Below are 18164 nucleotides of genomic sequence, written 5' to 3' on the forward strand. Positions count from 1 at the left end.
TAAATAAATAGCATGCCGCTATAGTAATTATTGGGTTAACCCACCCTCCCCCGCTTCCCACAGAAAAGCCACAGGAAGCCTAACCACCCACCCCAGGCCCACTAGACCCACCCTGCACCCATTGATTGGCATAGTAGTACATCATACCCATACAATATGATAGAAGTCAATGGTCACCCTAATAAAAAAGCACGATTGCCAAAAATACAAAATAATAAAAGGATATACACATGCACCTAAACACCCCAATTAAATAAAAGCACTAGCTAACAAATCTATTTAATAAATCAAAGCACTAACCAACCAATCAATTTAATAAATTGAAGCACTAACCAACTAATCAATTTAATAAATAAAAGCACTAACCAACAAAACAATTGATTAATTTTAAACATTAGCCAAAACAATTAATCCATTTTAACTACTAGCCAACAAATCAATTAATTAATAAAACCACTAGCCAACACATCAATTAAAACCAGTAGCCAACAAAAGAAATCATTAATTAAAAACGCTAAACAATCGGAAAATTAAAAACAAACAAGCCATCCAAATTACAAACAATTTAAGCCAAACAATAAACAGAAAACTAAAAAACAACAATCAATAGAAAAAATATGTCACTGTATTGATCTGTACCCTAAATCGCCACAGATTAATACATTATCAGTCAATGGGCAATAAAAAACATAAAAATATAATTACATAAATGAAATATTTTTCTTAACTTTTGAAATGTTGAACCTCCGAATCCTGGCGATTCTGCAAGCTCTCGTACCGCTACGTCATCAAAGTCAATCCAACGCCATCCACCTTGAAGATCCGGAAAAGGTAACAAAATTCTTCTTTCTTTTATCTTCTATCACCTTCTACTTTCTTCATCTGTCATTATTTATTTATTTTCTTTAATTTTCTATCTTCATCTGTCAATCCAAACCCAATGATCAATCCAGAACAGTATATTCTCTCTCGTCATCTTCTTCCTGTTAAATGAGGCGTCCAGGCATTATAAAGGGCTTGGGATTCACCTTTTTAGGTCAGATGTACAATGTCAATCTGATTGAATGCTGTATCATGTGCCCGCCCACCTTTTTTGTTATATTAAAGATGTCAAAATGAGGTACGTCACATCCTTAAAACCACGTGGCTATATCACATGGTATTACAGCCAATGGGATTGAAGACAAATAAGACACGGCCTAAAAATACCAATTTCTCTAAGAAGGAAATGGCCATTATCACGGTTAGAGTCTGATTCAGATATTATTATCAAACCAGCTGACAAAGGAGGGGCAATAGTGATAATAAGTCGGTCAGATTATAGGAAAGAAATATTGAGACAATTAGAGGATATGTGTAATTATAGGGTCATTGATCATAATCCGCTCTTTGATGTTACTAGGAGGATTTCAGAGGTTGTAGATATGGTTTATGAGGGCTGCGTAATCACTAAAAAACAAAAGGACTTCATTATGAAAAAATATCCTATTACTCCGGTATTTTATATATTACCAAAGATACACAAGAGCCTGGTATCCCCCCCTGGCAGACCCATAGTAGCCGGTACAGACTCAATCTTTCAGCCCTGTGCAATTTTCTTGGACAAATTACTGAGACCGTTTGTGGATAGCGCCAGGTCTTTTATTCAAGATACATCACATTTTTTGAACAAGATAGCTTTAATCCCATTGTTCACTACTAGTGTTTTACTAGCTACCCTTGACGTCAATAGCCTGTACACTTCTATTCCACATGATGCAGGGATCACAGCTGTAAAGGAGACGTTGGCCTCTGGAGGCTTATATACGCCAAGGGAACAAATGCTGAAATTAGATCTTCTAGGGATTATCCTCAAGGAGAATTATTTTCTCTTTGAGGATACCTTCTACATCCAGGTGCAAGGGACGGCCATGGGGTCGAATGTCGCACCCACATATGCTAATATCTTTATGGCAAGATTTGAGGATGAATTTATTTATCCTCATCCAGTGTTCATCAACCATGGGCATATGTGGGTTCGCTACATCGACGATGTGTTCCTGATATGGCTAGGGGATGTGGGATCACTGTTGTCATTTATCTCTGACATCAACAAGGCAAGAGACACTATCGGGTTCACATGTCAGTTTAGTGACATCTCTGTTAACTTTTTGGATACGACCATCTCGGTAGTGAACAATAGACTGGAATCCAATATGTTCACCAAACCTACGGACAGAAACAATTTACTGCATTATAGCAGTTTTCACCCCCCTGGCACGACACAGGGTCTACCATACAGTCAGTTTCTAAGGACTAAAAGAATCATCAGTACCCCTGATGGTATTAAGGATACCCTAGACATAATGCAGGATAAATTTAGGAATAGAGGGTACCCTAAATCATTATTGAAGACACAACATGACAAGGCAGAGACCATCCCTAGGGATAATCTTTTAAAGGGTACACCACAGGGTGACCGCCCAGGGAAGCAATTTTCAATACCTTTTGTGACTACCTTCAACACTCAATCAGGTAGAATTAAAAACATCATACTTAGGCATTGGCCTTTATTACAGAATGATTCTTTCCTATCTTCAGTCTTCACATTCAAACCCCTGTTTTCCTATAAAAGGGGTAGAAACATCAAAGATAGACTTGTGAGAGCGGACATTGGGGGTACTGAGAGGCGACAGACTTTCCTGGGCACCCCTAAATTGGGCTGCTATAGATGTTTGAACTGTAGTCAATGCAATAGTATGCAAGAGGGTCTCACTTTTCGACATCCCCATACTGGACAGATGTACCAGATTAAGGATTTCTACACATGTATGTCTAAAAACGTAATATATCTCATTAAATGCCTGTGTGGACTTGGTTATGTGGGTGAGACGACGTAACAGGTGAAGGATAGGATTCGACAACACAAAGCAGCCATCCGCAGGGGTGATCCTGACGCACCAGTTGCCCATCACTTCACACAAGCAGGGCATAATGCCAGCCAGCTGAGGTACAAGGTCATTGATAGTGTGGGGAGAAAGCGGTGCGGAGGGGACCTACAGAGGATGCTATTACAGAGAGAAACGCAATGGATAGACACTACGGGTCTAATTGCTCTATAGATCATTGAGTGTGGGTTCAGTGGCGTCTGGATTTTGGCTTGTGAGTGATCCATCCTGACACCATGGTCATTTCTACCTACCTCTGTCCAGTCCCTAAACTGTGGGTAAGTCTCTGATTTCTTCTCTTTCAGTGACTTATTCAGTCTTTTTTCCTATGGTTTATCTATTAAGGTTTATTCAGGTTTTTATATTGCATAGATTTTATCTATTTCCCTGGGTCTCTTAGTGAAGGGGGCTATCTTGTATCTTTCATTTAGACAGGGTCATATATTGAGTCCAAGTATTGAATCAGTACTAATCTTATTGTGCTCCACATCCCTTTTATGTTTTTCTTACAAGTGACTGCGAGAGCATCAAGCACCACAAGGTGGAGCTGCTGTACTGACCACCAGGAGTGCTGTCTTCACTTTCCCCTGCATCACTGTGAGACTGTGCTGTTTACTGGAGTCAGAGGCAGATTGAGATTACTTGCACATGTGCAGTGATTTCCCTTCACGATCAGAGGGGGATAACAGCTGGCGCACGCGCAGTTAGGAAATGCCACGTTGACAGATGCTAGCCTGCAAGAGGAGAATCGCGTGACTTCATTCACAGGACACTGCGGAGCGAGCGGCGGCCAGAGCTACTACATATAACAGCTGAGACTGCTATCTCACTCCTCAGCACTCCACACGAGCAGAAGGAGCAGAGCCACTGAGGGTTTGATTACTGTCTTCATTTGCTTTTCCCATTAACCTTTCATTGATTGTTGTGGACTCCTGGTGCTTCTTTGCAAGCTGCTTTCTTACAAGCTGTGTTCAGCCTTTACTGTACCATTGCCCACAGTTTCTTGTGGTACTTGAACTACTGGCATTGACTTGAGTGGATTCTTGCTGCCCTGCTATTAGCTGTGTAGCTGTATTTAGCCTACACTGTATGTTTGCTATCTATTTTCAGGGGTGTCTGATTTGACCAGTTATAGGGGAAGGGAGGCTTAGGGAAGTATCTCTGGGTCCTTTTGGACCAGGGGGAATGGGCCAGATGAAGAGGTAGTCCCTCGAAACGTCGCCCCCCTAGCATACTTTCCGTTCTCCGTTTTTTGTGTATATTCCTTGTGTTTCATGTTTTTTCCCCTTTTCCTCCCCCCCCCAAAACGCCCCCCCCCCCCACCCCTCACTTTGTGACATGTCCATTTATGATACTGGTTTCTGCAAACACATTTGATTTATTTCTGGTTTGTCTTCATTTGCTTTTCACATTAACCTTTCATTGACTGTTGTGGACTCCTGGTGCTTCTTTTCAAGCTGCTTTCTTACAAGCTGTGTTCAGCCTTTACTGTACCATTGCCCACAGTTTCTTGTGGTACTTGAACTACTGGCATTGACTTGAGTGGATTCTTGCTACCCTGCTATTAGCTGTTTAGCTGTATTTAGCCTACACTGTATGTTTGCTATCTATTTTCAGGGGTGTCTGATTTGACCAGTTATAGGGGAAGGGAGGCTTAGGGAAGTATCTCTGGGTCCTTTTGGACCAGGGGGAATGGGCCAGATGAAGAGGTAGTCCCTGGAAACGTCGCCCCCCTAGCATACTTTCCGTTCTCTGTTTTTTTTGTGTATATTCCTTGTGTTTCATGTTTTTTCCCCTTTTCCTTCCCACCCCCCCCCCCACCCCTCACTTTGTGACATGCCCATTTATGATACTGGTTTCTACAAACACATTTGATTTATTTCTGGTTCGTTTTATTATTAAATGTTTATTCTGCATTACAACTGTTTTCATCATTTAGCTATTAGACAGTGAGTGCTGGTACTTACGTAGATTTGTTAGTTCTATACAGGGGAATAAGTGTCCCCTTTTGTTCCGTGCACCCTGCAATTGCATATATTTAACACTATCAGAGTGCTGTCTATCGTCCCCTTTTACTCGTAAAGGATAAATAGTTACAGTCTGTAAGGGTCCCTAGAGATCCAATATACCGGCACAGCACAAGCGATAATCACAAAAAGTAGTTTATTTAATTTATTTAATTTATTATTAAATGTTTATTCTGCATTACAATTCTTTTCATCATTTAGCTATTAGACAGTGAGTGCTGGTACTTACGTAGATTTGTTAGTACTATACAGGGGAATAAGGGTCCCCTTTTGTTCCGTGCACCCTGTAATTGCATATATTTAACACTGGGTGTAAAACTGGGGCGCTCCCTAAAATATGTGGCTAAAAAATATTTGAACGCCTAGGAATTTTAAAACTGTGTGCCAGAAAGTGTATAATAGTATGACATGGTATAAAGTTGTATACTGGCCCTGTTGTTGGTTTTTGCTGCTGCTTGACCTGTTAGAAGTTGACCCCGAGTCCTTCTTATAGTTGCAATTGAAGTGTGATGGTGGTCCGCGCAAGCTCGTAGAACTCCAGATGACGATGAAGAATGAAATAAAACAGAATGATACACAGTATTAGTGCATGGATCAATGTGTGTGGGTGGAAAGGGGAAAGGGGGAGGGGGGGGGAGAAGGGCTGGAAAAGGGAGGGGTATTAGTGAATGTCACTAAATATACAATAAATGAAACATCAATGGTTAGTTTCAGTGACTCACACGGGCTTGTGTGAGACTTCACCCTCAACGATGGATGTGGTGGGTAAATGCAAACTCCTGAAACGGAGCAATAGTAAACAAAAAACTCACACGGCCATATGTGAGTTAGTTCCCTCAGCTGTGATTACCCACTGAGGGAACTAACTCACATATGGCCGTGTGAGTTTTTTGTTTACTATTGCTCCGTTTCAGGAGTTTCAGGAGTTTGCATTTACCCACCACATCCATCGTTGAGGGTGAAGTCTCACACAAGCCCGTGTGAGTCACTGAAACTAACCATTGATGTTTCATTTATTGTATATTTAGTGACATTCACTAATACCCCTCCCTTTTCCAGCCCTTCTCCCCCCCCTCCCCCTTTCCACCCACACACGTTGATCCATGCACTAATACTGTGTATCATTCTGTTTTATTTCATTCTTCATCGTCATCTGGAGTTCTACGAGCTTGCGCGGACCACCATCACACTTCAAATATATTTAACACTATCAGAGTGCTGTCTATCGTTCCCTTTCACTCGTAAAGGATAAATAGTTACAGTCTGTAAGGGTCCCTAGAGATCCAATATACCGGCACAACACAAGCGATAATCACAAAAAGTAGTTTATTGGGTCCAAAATGCACACATATGCCCGGCACTTCAGTCCCCATGGGTTTAATCAGACCTTCAGGGGTAACATGCGGGGTTGCCACCTCTCCGGGTTTCACCCGGAGACTTCGGGTTTGGCATCCCCTTCTCCGGGCTACGGGTTTGTCCCTAAAATCTCCGGGTGGGCGTGTGGTCTGGACGGCAGTGACGTGCTCACATGAATGTGAGTGCTTTAAGCATTTCAGAAAACAGAATAACTTGCTGCAGCCTTGTGTGGGAGGGGGAGGGTTGTGGTTACCACAGCTCTGCGTTGATAGGTTGAATCATTATGATGTCAGTTTTACACAGGATTCTGTGACTTGTAGTTCACATGTCTGTAAATAAAATTGTAATGGAAGAGAAGCAGGACTACAACTCCCAGAAGACCCTGCAGACGAGAGACCACATGACAAGAGACGGCCAATCTCAATCAGTGTAGTTGCGGAGAGAGAAAGAGACAGAGGCTGAGTAAGTGGAAGAGACATCACAGATAGACATGTGGGGTGATGGCAAACACAGACAAGACACACAGCCCCTCATATATGTCCCTCCCACTGCAGGGATACACAGACAGGACACATAGCCCATCACATCTGTCACTTCCACTGCAGGGATACACAGACAGGACACACAGCCCCTCACATCTGTCACTCCCACTGCAGGGATACACAGACAGGACACACAGCCCCTCACATCTGTCACTCCCGCTGCAGGCGGACACAGACAGGACACATAGCCCCTCACATCTTTCCCTCCCACTGCAGGGGGACACGACAGAAAGGACCCATAGTCACTCACATCTGTCCATCTCACTGCAGGGTGACAGAGAGAATGGACCCACAGCAGCTTATATCTGTCCCTCACACATCAGGGTGACACAGACAGAAAGGATATTGTCACTCACACCTGTCCTTCCTTCTGCAGGATTATACACACAGAAAGGACACATAGTCCCTCCTACTGCTGGGAGACACAGAGAATGGACGGTCCCTCACATCTGTACCTCCCACTGCAGGTTGACTGAGAGAGAGAACCAATAGCAGCTTACATCTGTACACCTGTCCCTCACATATCAGGGTGACACTGACAGAGAGGACATCATCCCCCCCATTGCCTCAAATCTATCCTCCCAGTGAAGCGTGACATGAGCAGAAATGCCCACAGTCCCTCACACCGGTCACTCCTACTGCAGGGTGATACAGAAAGGAAGGACCCACAGTCCCGCTTACTGCGGCGTAACACAGACAGGTCTCCCAGTCCCTCACATCTGTCCCTCCCATTGCAAGGTGGCATAGACAGAAAGGACTCAGTCCCTGACATCTGTCCATCACACTTTAGGGTGACACAGACAGGACAGACCGCCGCTCACATCTATTACTCCCACTGCAGGGAAACACTAAAAGAAATACCCACAGTCTTTCTCTTCTGTCCCTTTCTGTCAGAAAGGATACCATATTTCATATCTGTACCTACAACAGCAGGGTGACAACTGTCAATATGGCTGTGCGGCATCAAATGGTGCTGCGTTGCTATGCCAACGGGAACGTCACGTGATGTAACAGCATCCCGTGATGCCCGTTGCCATGACAATGAGACGTCACATGATGTCATGACGTCATGTGGTGCCACGTTGTCATGGCAACTTGACGCCATGTGACGGTACATGGTGTCCCGTTGTCATGGCAGCACTGTCATTTAAAAAAAAAACCCAGGTTGGCCGTCAGTCGAAGGTGACAACCCTGGTAACATGTCTGCTGGGAGCCACACACTTAAATACCCAAAAGGAAGTATGTATTCATAGTGAACACGTAAGGAGTGGGGAAAGTGTTGCTAAGCAACAACCAGGGAGTGGCTATGTACATACACAAGGTAAGGTTTTAATCAGGTATAGGCAGAGGACTGAGCATAGGCAGATTTAGAAATGGACAAATAACATCATAAGCATACACTATTAAATGTTGGGTGACCTGTACAATAATATCAATGAATGATATAAATTAAATGGTTAGTCTGTTAATATGTGTGGACATTAAAAATGGCCGCTCACAACATCAAAACAGAAACAACAGAGCTAAGTAGGAAACACTGAGGCATCAAGGCAGCACAAGTGGACATGCTCCCACATTAATCAATGCAACATATCATAAGGAATGGTGAAGAAAAAAATGTGAACTAGCGCTAAAGTGTAATACACAGTGTGATATTAAAAAACTTATAATAAAGGATGGCTGCCCGGTGATACTGCCAGTACTAACAGAATAAACCAAAATAAAGAAAAACCTGGCGCCAAATAGTCAGTGGAATGTCCTGTACTCCTCAAGGGATCCGCACACTTGCTCGACAGACCATGCAAAGAAAAGAACACAAACAAACAAAAATCATAGCGCAACACTGTAGGGTAAGCAGTACTGCACTAATACACACAAACAGTTAAGAATCCTAGCGACTATTAAAATAATTATTTATTAAAAAGAACTATGCCAAGACCGACAATGGCAAATACAAGGAACCGCAGGTCATCCGGAGCACAAAAATTGGAGCCCTACTTACATACAGCAAGGTTTAAACTCGCATGGTAGGAACAAGTCCTAGGTAGAGATGATCTCCCTGGCGGGTGATGCCTCTGCTCCACTGCGGCTCAGACACCAGTCAGTCCTTACGATGGTAACCGGAACAGCTCCGGCCGTGGGGGCTGGTGTGCGGGGTCCACAGCTCTGCACCGCGTGTAGACACACGCCTCACTTCCTCCTACGGAGCAACAGGAAGTCTCTGCGCGCCCGCGCGCGATAGTGCCCGTTGCCTTAAAGGAACAGCTGGCAGGCTGAAGGGAAAGTTGGGCTCCAAGGCCAAATGTCCTTAAACGTCCAAAGTCAGTCAAATAGTGGCTGTGCCACTAGCCCTACGCGTTTCGTAGATGTCACTATTTTTTCTGCACACTGAAACAGTGGATTCACAGTTGAACAGGTGAATCCACTGTTTCAGTGTGCAGAAAAAATAGTGACATCTACGAAACGCGTAGGGCTAGTGGCACAGCCACTATTTGACTGACTTTGGACGTTTAAGGACATTTGGCCTTGGAGCCCAACTTTCCCTTCAGCCTGCCAGCTGTTCCTTTAAGGCAACGGGCACTATCGCGCGCGGGCGCGCAGAGACTTCCTGTTGCTCCGTAGGAGGAAGTGAGGCGTGTGTCTACACGCGGTGCAGAGCTGTGGACCCCGCACACCAGCCCCCACGGCCGGAGCTGTTCCGGTTACCATCGTAAGGACTGACTGGTGTCTGAGCCGCAGTGGAGCAGAGGCATCACCCGCCAGGGAGATCATCTCTACCTAGGACTTGTTCCTACCATGCGAGTTTAAACCTTGCTGTATGTAAGTAGGGCTCCAATTTTTGTGCTCCGGATGACCTGCGGTTCCTTGTATTTGCCATTGTCGGTCTTGGCATAGTTCTTTTTAATAAATAATTATTTTAATAGTCGCTAGGATTCTTAACTGTTTGTGTGTATTAGTGCAGTACTGCTTACCCTACAGTGTTGCGCTATGATTTTTGTTTGTTTGTGTTCTTTTCTTTGCATGGTCTGTCGAGCAAGTGTGCGGATCCCTTGAGGAGTACAGGACATTCCACTGACTATTTGGCGCCAGGTTTTTCTTTATATCATAAGGAATGGAACATATAAAGGAATTCATCAAAGAACCTCTCACAGTAAATAATGCAGTTCCCAGGCACATGGAGACTTATAGCAAACACTAAGGTGTTACTGGCCATGAATATCCAGTTAATGTTTGCCAGGGTGCAGTAGTATTCACAATACAAGTAGGTTTATGTGACAATGCTTACAAATGTTTTGCGTCAGACTGCGACTCACATAGGCTACTGGCCGGAGGCCCGCAGGGTGTTTTTCACGTTTTACCGCCCCCAGCCCGTTGAAGCTGGCATTGACACGCAACATGTATGGTTGAGCCGGATCTGCATAGGACAGGAGCTTCGGTAAGACTCTTCTTCAGCTCCAGTAAGGCCTTCTCACAGGCGGAAGTCCACTTATCATGAACGGCGTTCGAGGGTCACTGTTCTTTGCCGAGGGTATTCCAGATAGATTCTCAACAGATTATTGAGAACTTTGGTGGCCTTGATTGAGTATCCCTCCACGAATCTCCGGTAGTATCCACAGAATCCCAAGAAGGAACAGAGTTCCATCAAATTCTCAGACCTAGGCCAGTTCACTACCGCTTCCACTTTGGCTGGGTCGGTGGCCTCTCCTTCCGCGGACACGATATGCCCACATAGGTGACAGAGATGCGGCAGAATCTGCATTTGTCAAGGGACAACTTGAGGCCTTCCTTCTGTAATCTATCCAAGACCTTCAAGAGGTGTTCTTCCTGCTCCTCTAGTGTCCGCCCGAAGACGATAATATAGTCAAGATAGACCAGACACTCTCGGGTGTTCATGTCTCCGATGGTATTTTCCATCAATCTCTGGAAAGTGGCGGGTGCCCCACAGATGCCTTGGGGCATCCGAGTGAACTGATAAAACCCAAGGGGGCAGACAAACGCTGTCTTCTCTTGATTTTCGGGGCTCATGAGGACCTGGTAGTACCCAGACCGCAGATCCAGCACGCTGAACCACTGACTGCCTGACAAGCCACTAAGGATATCTTCAATCCGAGGTAAGGTGTACTGATCCCTAACCGTGCGGCGATTCAATGTGCGATAGTCCACACACAGGTGCACAGAGCCGTTCTTCTTCCATACCACCACAATGGGGGATGCGTTGGGGCTGCGGGACTCAGTCACGATTCCAGCAGTCTCCATCTCTTTCAGGAAATCCCTCACATCATCCACATGTCTGGGAGCTATGCGTCTGGAGCACTCTCGGAATGGAGTGGCATCGTTCAATCGAATCGTATGTTGAGCACTTTTGCTACAGCCTACAACCATTTCACTGGGTGGAGGAAACCTCTTTGCGCTCAGACAGCTTGTCACTAAGTTGCTTCCACTCAGGTGGCAAGGATGATACTCCGAAGTCGAATTGCAATCTGGGAAGGGCTTCCGCATGGTAGCAGCATTCACATGAACCAGAGGTTCTCTTTGAGTGGCTGGGTATATCTGGCCCAGTACTTGACCGACGTCAAACCGAATAGTGTGAGACGAGATATTTTGGATGGATACTGTGAACAGTCGAGGAAGCGAGGACTTCCACTCCTTCATCTCTGGCACCATTTTGAATCCTCTCTTCGCGTTCTCTTCAGGTGTGGTTTCCAGTGAGAAATACCAGTCCCTTTCATCACAGGCAGGGTAGTTAGGTACACCTGCCATGTGTCTCACTCACCCTGGTGGAATCTCTGTCAACCCCTTCTCAAGGTTGAAGAATTGTCCGAACCCTTCTTGGGCCGAAATTCAGTAGCACTCTTCTTTGAAGGCAGGATAAATCCACATGGATGACAAGGGTAAGGCTGGGGCCATAGTACTGCAGACCGTGCGGAGGCATCCATACGCTGAGCGAACTGACTGCCTTAAGGCAGTGTTTGTGTCCATGCAGCGTATGGGTGCCTCCGCGCGGAAGCAGGAGGGGGCACACGTTGCGTAAGAAAGCAGTTAAACTGATTTTTCAGCGCGACAGACAGGTCACGTGAGCGGTTCACCCAATGAGGGCGAACCAGCTCTGTGACGTCACTGGCACGCCCCTAGACACGCCCACGGACAGCGCGAGTACCATGGCTAAAAAACACAACCGCGCGGGTGAAGGCACTATGGACCTGGCCTAATTCCCCGGCTTCTTTAAGGTACGCCCAGATCAAGGACCGCAGCACATCAACATTGGTCTCTTATATGATGGGGGAATTTGAATGTTCCCTTGGTTCAGGATGCACCAACGCTTCCACTTCCATGGGGTGAGTCTTGTTTGTGTTAAGCTGCGGTATATTCAGCCTCACTTGTCACTTGAATCACTCCGTTGATGGAGTAGCCTTCACTATGGAGGCCCCATAACTTCATTTTCTCTGGCGACTGCAGAGGTAGATGCTGGAGGTGTAGATCATAGAAAGACCAGTAGATGATCGTCACTTGAGAACCAGTAACCAGCAAAGCGGAGGCATAGATTCCCGCAACTAGTACTCATACTATGGCTGCAGGTTATAGGCATCCTGTTTCTGTTCCTTTTTGGGTCTAGCCTCGGGGCCACTGTCCAAGGAGGTGGATATCCGCTGGCCGGGTGAACGGTGAATGCCATGGCTATGGGGGTGGGGATTCTCTGACTTTGGACAGTCCCTTGCGAAGTGACCTTCTCTGTTGCAGGTATAACAACGAATATCTCGGTTCGCACCGGAGCTAGAATTAGGGGTCGAGCTCCGAGGCGTCTAGGGGGTCTGGCATGGAGGTTCCTGGGAATACTCTCCTCAGGATTCTCCTTTGCACTAGGCTTCTTGGATGGGATTACCTTGCTTTTTCCCTTGGTAGACTCCCTAGACTTGTACCTCCTGCTTCTTTATTTGACCTAACAATTCCGGAAAGCTAGGGGGTTTCTCTGCCAGAGGGGTGCATTGCAGCATAAGGGCTAGAGGATGAGAGGGTAAGGATCCTTTCAGAAGCTGCTTGAATTGGTATTCATCCACGACTGGTGCAGCAATGACTTTCTTAGAGAATAAGTTCCACAAAGCTAGCTGTATGAGTCAGATGAATGTGGACAGCCTCTCCCTCCTTCTGCCGGAGGGCACGGAACTGTGCCAAGAGCTCATCTTCATCATCCTCAACACCATAGGCCTGGGTGAGGAGTTCAACTCTTGGGCGGTGGCTTCCCCCTCTAGCTCGCAGAGCATTCTCATAATATTGGCGGCTGGGGGCCTTAGGCATTCGACTACCCGCTGCCTCTTCACTGCTTCCGAACAAGACCATTCTTTGAGCACTTGCAGGATAAGGTCTTACCAATCCCCAAATTCTTTTAACATGAGGTAATGGTGTGACTCTGAGGCTTGAGCTAGGCAATCCACCAGTTGCTGTATTGCTTCTCCAAACTTCGGACCTCCGAACAAGCGGCGACTACTGCGGCCAAACCTGTGGCTGAATTGACCCTGGATTAGTGACGTTCTTCCTGGGGCTATCAGAGTGGTACAAGAGTTCAGGCACCTCAGGGGCCTGTCTTGGAGTAAAATTTGCCATCTTTATCGGGAGTTTGGGGTATATGAGCGGGCAACAACGGGGTGGGGTCCAGAAAAATGCTGGGCCTTGGGGCCATCATCTTCACTTTATTCGTCGCCAGCAGTAACTAGAACTATGCTCCATCTGTATGTAGGATCCCATTTTTGGCCTAGGGATCGGGCCATCTCTAACCTTGGAAACCGCCTCATGGAGGGGCAGACCGGGATGTTCCAAATGGCGACCATGTGGCGGGGAAATTCTTGGAGCTCCACAACCCACTAACGGACCCCCTGTCTGGACAGTATGAACACGGTTTCCTATCATTTGGTTCTACTTTTCTTGGGCACCCCAGGTCTGAATCTCAGTAGCGTCTCCAATTGTAACCCCCTTTCCCTATGCCTAAGGAAAACCGCGGACGATTATGCATGCTACTGTTACCTGTGAGGCTCACAGGAGGCCAAAGCCCCCACTTCTGGGGAGCCTGGGGTGATATATCTTGCGGTGCAGCGCCTCAGCCTATAAGGTTCCCAGCATAGGCGGGATTACTTCTCATTGGAAACAATATACTCAGCAATAAACAATATCACACCAGATATTATAGAACTCGTCTTTACTGTAGTCCCACAGTATGGCAAATAATACAGTACACACAATACAGTAACACAGTACCACAGTACCCCTGTGTGTTCCCCCAAAGTACTGAGGGTGCTCTGGGCACCTGGAACCCCGGTGTCCCAGGACAATTCCCACCCTAAAGTGTGTGAGTGTATCGCTACCCTCCCTGAGGTGTGGTGGTGCACCTTCCTGGCTATGACCAGGGAATTAGGTGGATCCTCTGTTAGTAGAGCCACATCTGTGGTCCCATGATGCGGGTTCTGCAAAATTCTCCTCACACCTTACAGGTGGTAATCGCGTGCGGTCTCATATGAAGGCTGCACGTCACCACGCTGACATCTTTCTGACGGCGCGGTGGCGTGGGTTGTGGATCTCTAAGAGGGAAGAGTCCCTGTCTAGGGCCTTCCCTACAATACAACTCTCAGTAGGGATTGGTGCCTAACTGGGGCTTAGGGCCTGGACATGTCCGTCCTCATTGTTGGCTTTCTCCAGACTAACCATGTTGTCTCCTAGCCCTGCGGACAAGATCTGGATCCACAAAATGACCGCTCTCTCCTAGTTGGCTGGGATGGCCCATGTGACCTATCCCCACCCCAAGGCTTTTGGGAGTTGTAGTTCACTTGGCAACTTGCAGAGCCATTCCAAGATGGCCACCACAACTTTCCTCTGATCCGACGGAGACCTCAAGGATCACTCGGGGCACCAGCGGGCCGATGCAGGGCAGCTCCCCCTCCTCTGGGCAGCTAAGGGGGACCCCGCTACATATATATATATATATGTAGCCATGCCATCTATGGCTACTCATCCGCCCTGAGGAAGCTTTTTACAAGCGAAACGCATAGAGTCGAGTTTGAGTAGGCTACGCAAGCTCCCATGACTGTCCTGTACCCGTGGCTCTGAAAGCGGGATCATCAGTGTCCGGAAGTGACGCGGATGACCGCCGGAAGTGACGCAGCGCAGCAGTCGGAGACACTAGAGGAATCGTGCCACCTTTAATTTTTATGTGTTTATGTCACATTGTATAAATGTAAGTGCGATATTATTCGTTACAATACAACATTTTTGTTGAACATACAATGTTGCGCTAAGAGTGTGATGTCTTGTTTTCCATTGAGGATCACTACGCTGTGTCCACCTGAGCTGAAAACCAATATGTGTTACCAACTGCTGTTTATTCACTGGGAAAGTGTGAGTCCCCATTTCTGTTTATACCAAGATGTCTTTTATTTATAAATTACTACACTATATATTTTTTTATGTATTTTTTCCACATACGGTGATATCTGCGCTCCCCAAAACTACAATTGGAAATCTACTTAAGGAGAATTGGACCGTCTCTTCAAAGGGTTGAGCTGCGATTTTATATCACTACTTAATTATTATTTATTTATTATTTATCTATTGACACATTTGCACGGTCACTAAAATAATATAAGTGAGCACATTATTATTATTAAATAATATTTAATAACACTGGTATTTGCCTCATAGAGGAACGCCTTAATCACTTTTTTTTTTTTTTGCATTGGTAAGAGCAGGCCTGCCAGTAGTCAACATAGGTTTCCCCACTCACTGGTGCTGCACTTGAGTGACAGGGGAGGCAGTGACATCAGGCTTGAGTATGTCTAATCATGGGACAATGCTGGTGCCCTCCTCCTCCTGTACTTAAGGGTAGTTTCCGCCCAAATTCAGTAGTGCCTCTACTCACTTGAGAGAGGCAGGTCACAAAGCCAAGAGCCTGACTATTGGGCCTTCTCTGGTCCTCTTCCCTCTGGGGGAGAGTTATTGTGTACCATACCTCTTCCTCTGCTACAGGGGCATGGAAAAGCTGGGACTGCTGTGTGTGCCCTTGGCCTGTAGTGAAGGTCAAGGGACCATCCTTCAGTGAGTAGCTGACAGTTTTTGCATTTTTGTCGTGTACAGTGCTGCAGAGAGTGAGACAATAAACCGTTCCTGTTATTATACCTCCGGCCTGGTGTGTGATCTTACTTGGGGCAGGTAATCGGTTCTACCGTGGGAGATCATCTTCAGTTTCCTTGAGCCTACGGCAGATGGAGGCGCTACACTGCTAAAAGATATGTAGGGTATGAACCCCAGATGCCTAGTCCTGTCTCCCCACTACCATCAGCAGACGACTCAGCCCTCCTGTTACCAGCAGGTGTCATGCACCACAAACAGTATGGCAAATAATTCAGTACAGTAATAATGGCCCAAATCTCACACCAGGTGGGGGAAACACCGTTACATACAGTATATATATATATGTAGTGGGGTACCACTTGGCTACTATCTACCCAATGGGCTGGCAGTAAACCCTGGTGTTCACAGGTTTGCCAGTAGTTATCATGGGTTTTTCCCCCTTCATCCTCTGGTGCTGCGCTTGAGTGACAGCAGGGAGAGGCATATCCTGTTGTGGCTGGGCCAACGGGATGCCCACCCTCTGGCTGTACTTAATGGCAGGACCACCCTAAAGTTGGGTTGGTTGACCTTCCCCATAAGGAAGGCAGGTCACGAATGGGATTCTGAGATTGGGGCATTCCCGTGTGCTCTTTCCTCTGGGGAGGAGTAGAGTGACTATACCTCTGCCTCTGCTAAGGAGGTGGGGAAGAGCTAGGATGGCTGCGGGTGCCCTAGGCCCGTAGTGACTGTCCAGGGACTATCTCCGGTGATATCTGAGAGAAGAGGCTGTGATCCGGCAGGTGACTGCTAAGTACCTGTATTACTGCAATAAGAGTAGTAATAAACCTGTTCCTGCTTTGCAATATACCTCCTGCCTGGTGCGTGATCTAATTGGGGGGAGAGTTACAGTTCTACTGTGGGAAATCGCCTCCATATCCCTGGAGATTACGGCAGATGGAGGTGCTGCACTGCTAAGTATAACGTGGGGTATGGACCCCAGAAGCCTGTTCCTGTGTCCCAAATTTACCGTGGACGACTCAGCCCACTTGTGCTGCCCGCAGACCCGTCCCCTGCACTGAGGTGTGACGTATAGAGATACGCACCCGCAGCGGAGAGAGCGTATCAGGAGTGTGGTGGTAGCGTAGTCAGCCAGGAAGTATAGGTATAATGAGATAGGTACTTGCCGTATCCGGGGTAGTAGGAGTGCCGTACTGTGTTCCGTAGCCGAGGGTCGAGGATAGGAGAGGTCCAGGTGGTCGTGGTACTAAAGCCGAGTCCAAGAGTCTAGAGGTAAACGTAGAGTGGTGGAAGCCGGGGTCGAGAGCCAGAGAGAGTAATCAAGCAAACTTGGGTCAAAACCTGAAGGGAGAACAAAATGAAAGCATGGCACAGAAACCACAACTGCTCAAGAGGAGACTATGCCGAGCAATGAGCCAAAGGAAGGACTGGGGTAATAAAGGTAGGTGGACCAATACAGGCAGGGGGCAGAGCAGGGGTGTGATGTGGTGCACTCTGTGGTTGGACGGCATTGTATTTGATTTTCGGGAACAGCTGTGCCGGGGGCATGAGTGCGGATGCCGGGGGGCGTGGCTAAAGGCAGAGTGCAGGGAATAAATTATAGCTGGAGAAGCGCTCTGTAAGGGTGAGTTGCGCGCGTCCCAGCAAGATGGCGGCTGCCTGTGTGTGTGCCGGAGGCGGGCGAGCGGCACCACGGCGGGGATACCGCGGAAGGTAAGATACGTCGGTGGCAGTGGACCCGTGGAAGGCAGGGGGGTCACGTCGTGGTGGACGTGACCCCTGGTTCTTTACATCTTGTTACCAGCAGGTATGCACCACAAACACCCAGTAATGGCCCCGATATGCGATTGGGGGGAGGGAAACACTGTTACATTTTGAGGCGCTGCTGAGATCAAGAACAATAACGGAACAGGTTTACAGCGAAACAAAGCTGGAAATGATGAGATACGCTTCCAGAACAAGTACTAATTGAAAGTGGGAAGCTATGTGCAGTCAGCAAGCAGGGCCCGCTCCCCCTCCCCCCTCTCCAAACGTGGGACGGAGGGGGAAGTAGCAGCTCCTCTTCTGCGGCCCGCTCCCCCCCGCCCCCGCTCCCAACGTGGGATGGAGGGGGAAGTACCTGCTCCTCTTCTGCGGCCCGCTCTCCTTCGCTCCCAACGTGGGACGGAGGGGGAAGTACCTGCTCCTCCTGCGGCCTGCTT

The 18164-nt window shown here is 47.1% G+C and overlaps 1 protein-coding gene across 2 annotated transcripts in view; it reads left to right on the forward strand.

Moving 5' to 3' along the window:
- The first annotated feature begins 3564 nt into the window (after nucleotides 1-3564).
- The window catches only part of LOC142493539 (amine sulfotransferase-like), a 62514-nt gene continuing 47914 nt past the window's right edge, over nucleotides 3565-18164 (forward strand). Inside the window, exon 1 of one of the 2 annotated variants that reach the window (XM_075597711.1) lies at nucleotides 3565-3800. The gene's annotated coding sequence lies outside the window, so the exon portion shown is untranslated. Of the gene's footprint in view, nucleotides 3801-6636; nucleotides 6773-18164 lie in introns of those variants that run through there. The other variant, XM_075597712.1, reaches the window with a different exon arrangement.

The sequence above is a fragment of the Ascaphus truei genome, chromosome 4 (genome assembly GCF_040206685.1).
Source record: "Ascaphus truei isolate aAscTru1 chromosome 4, aAscTru1.hap1, whole genome shotgun sequence".
Lineage (NCBI taxonomy): Eukaryota > Metazoa > Chordata > Amphibia > Anura > Ascaphidae > Ascaphus > Ascaphus truei.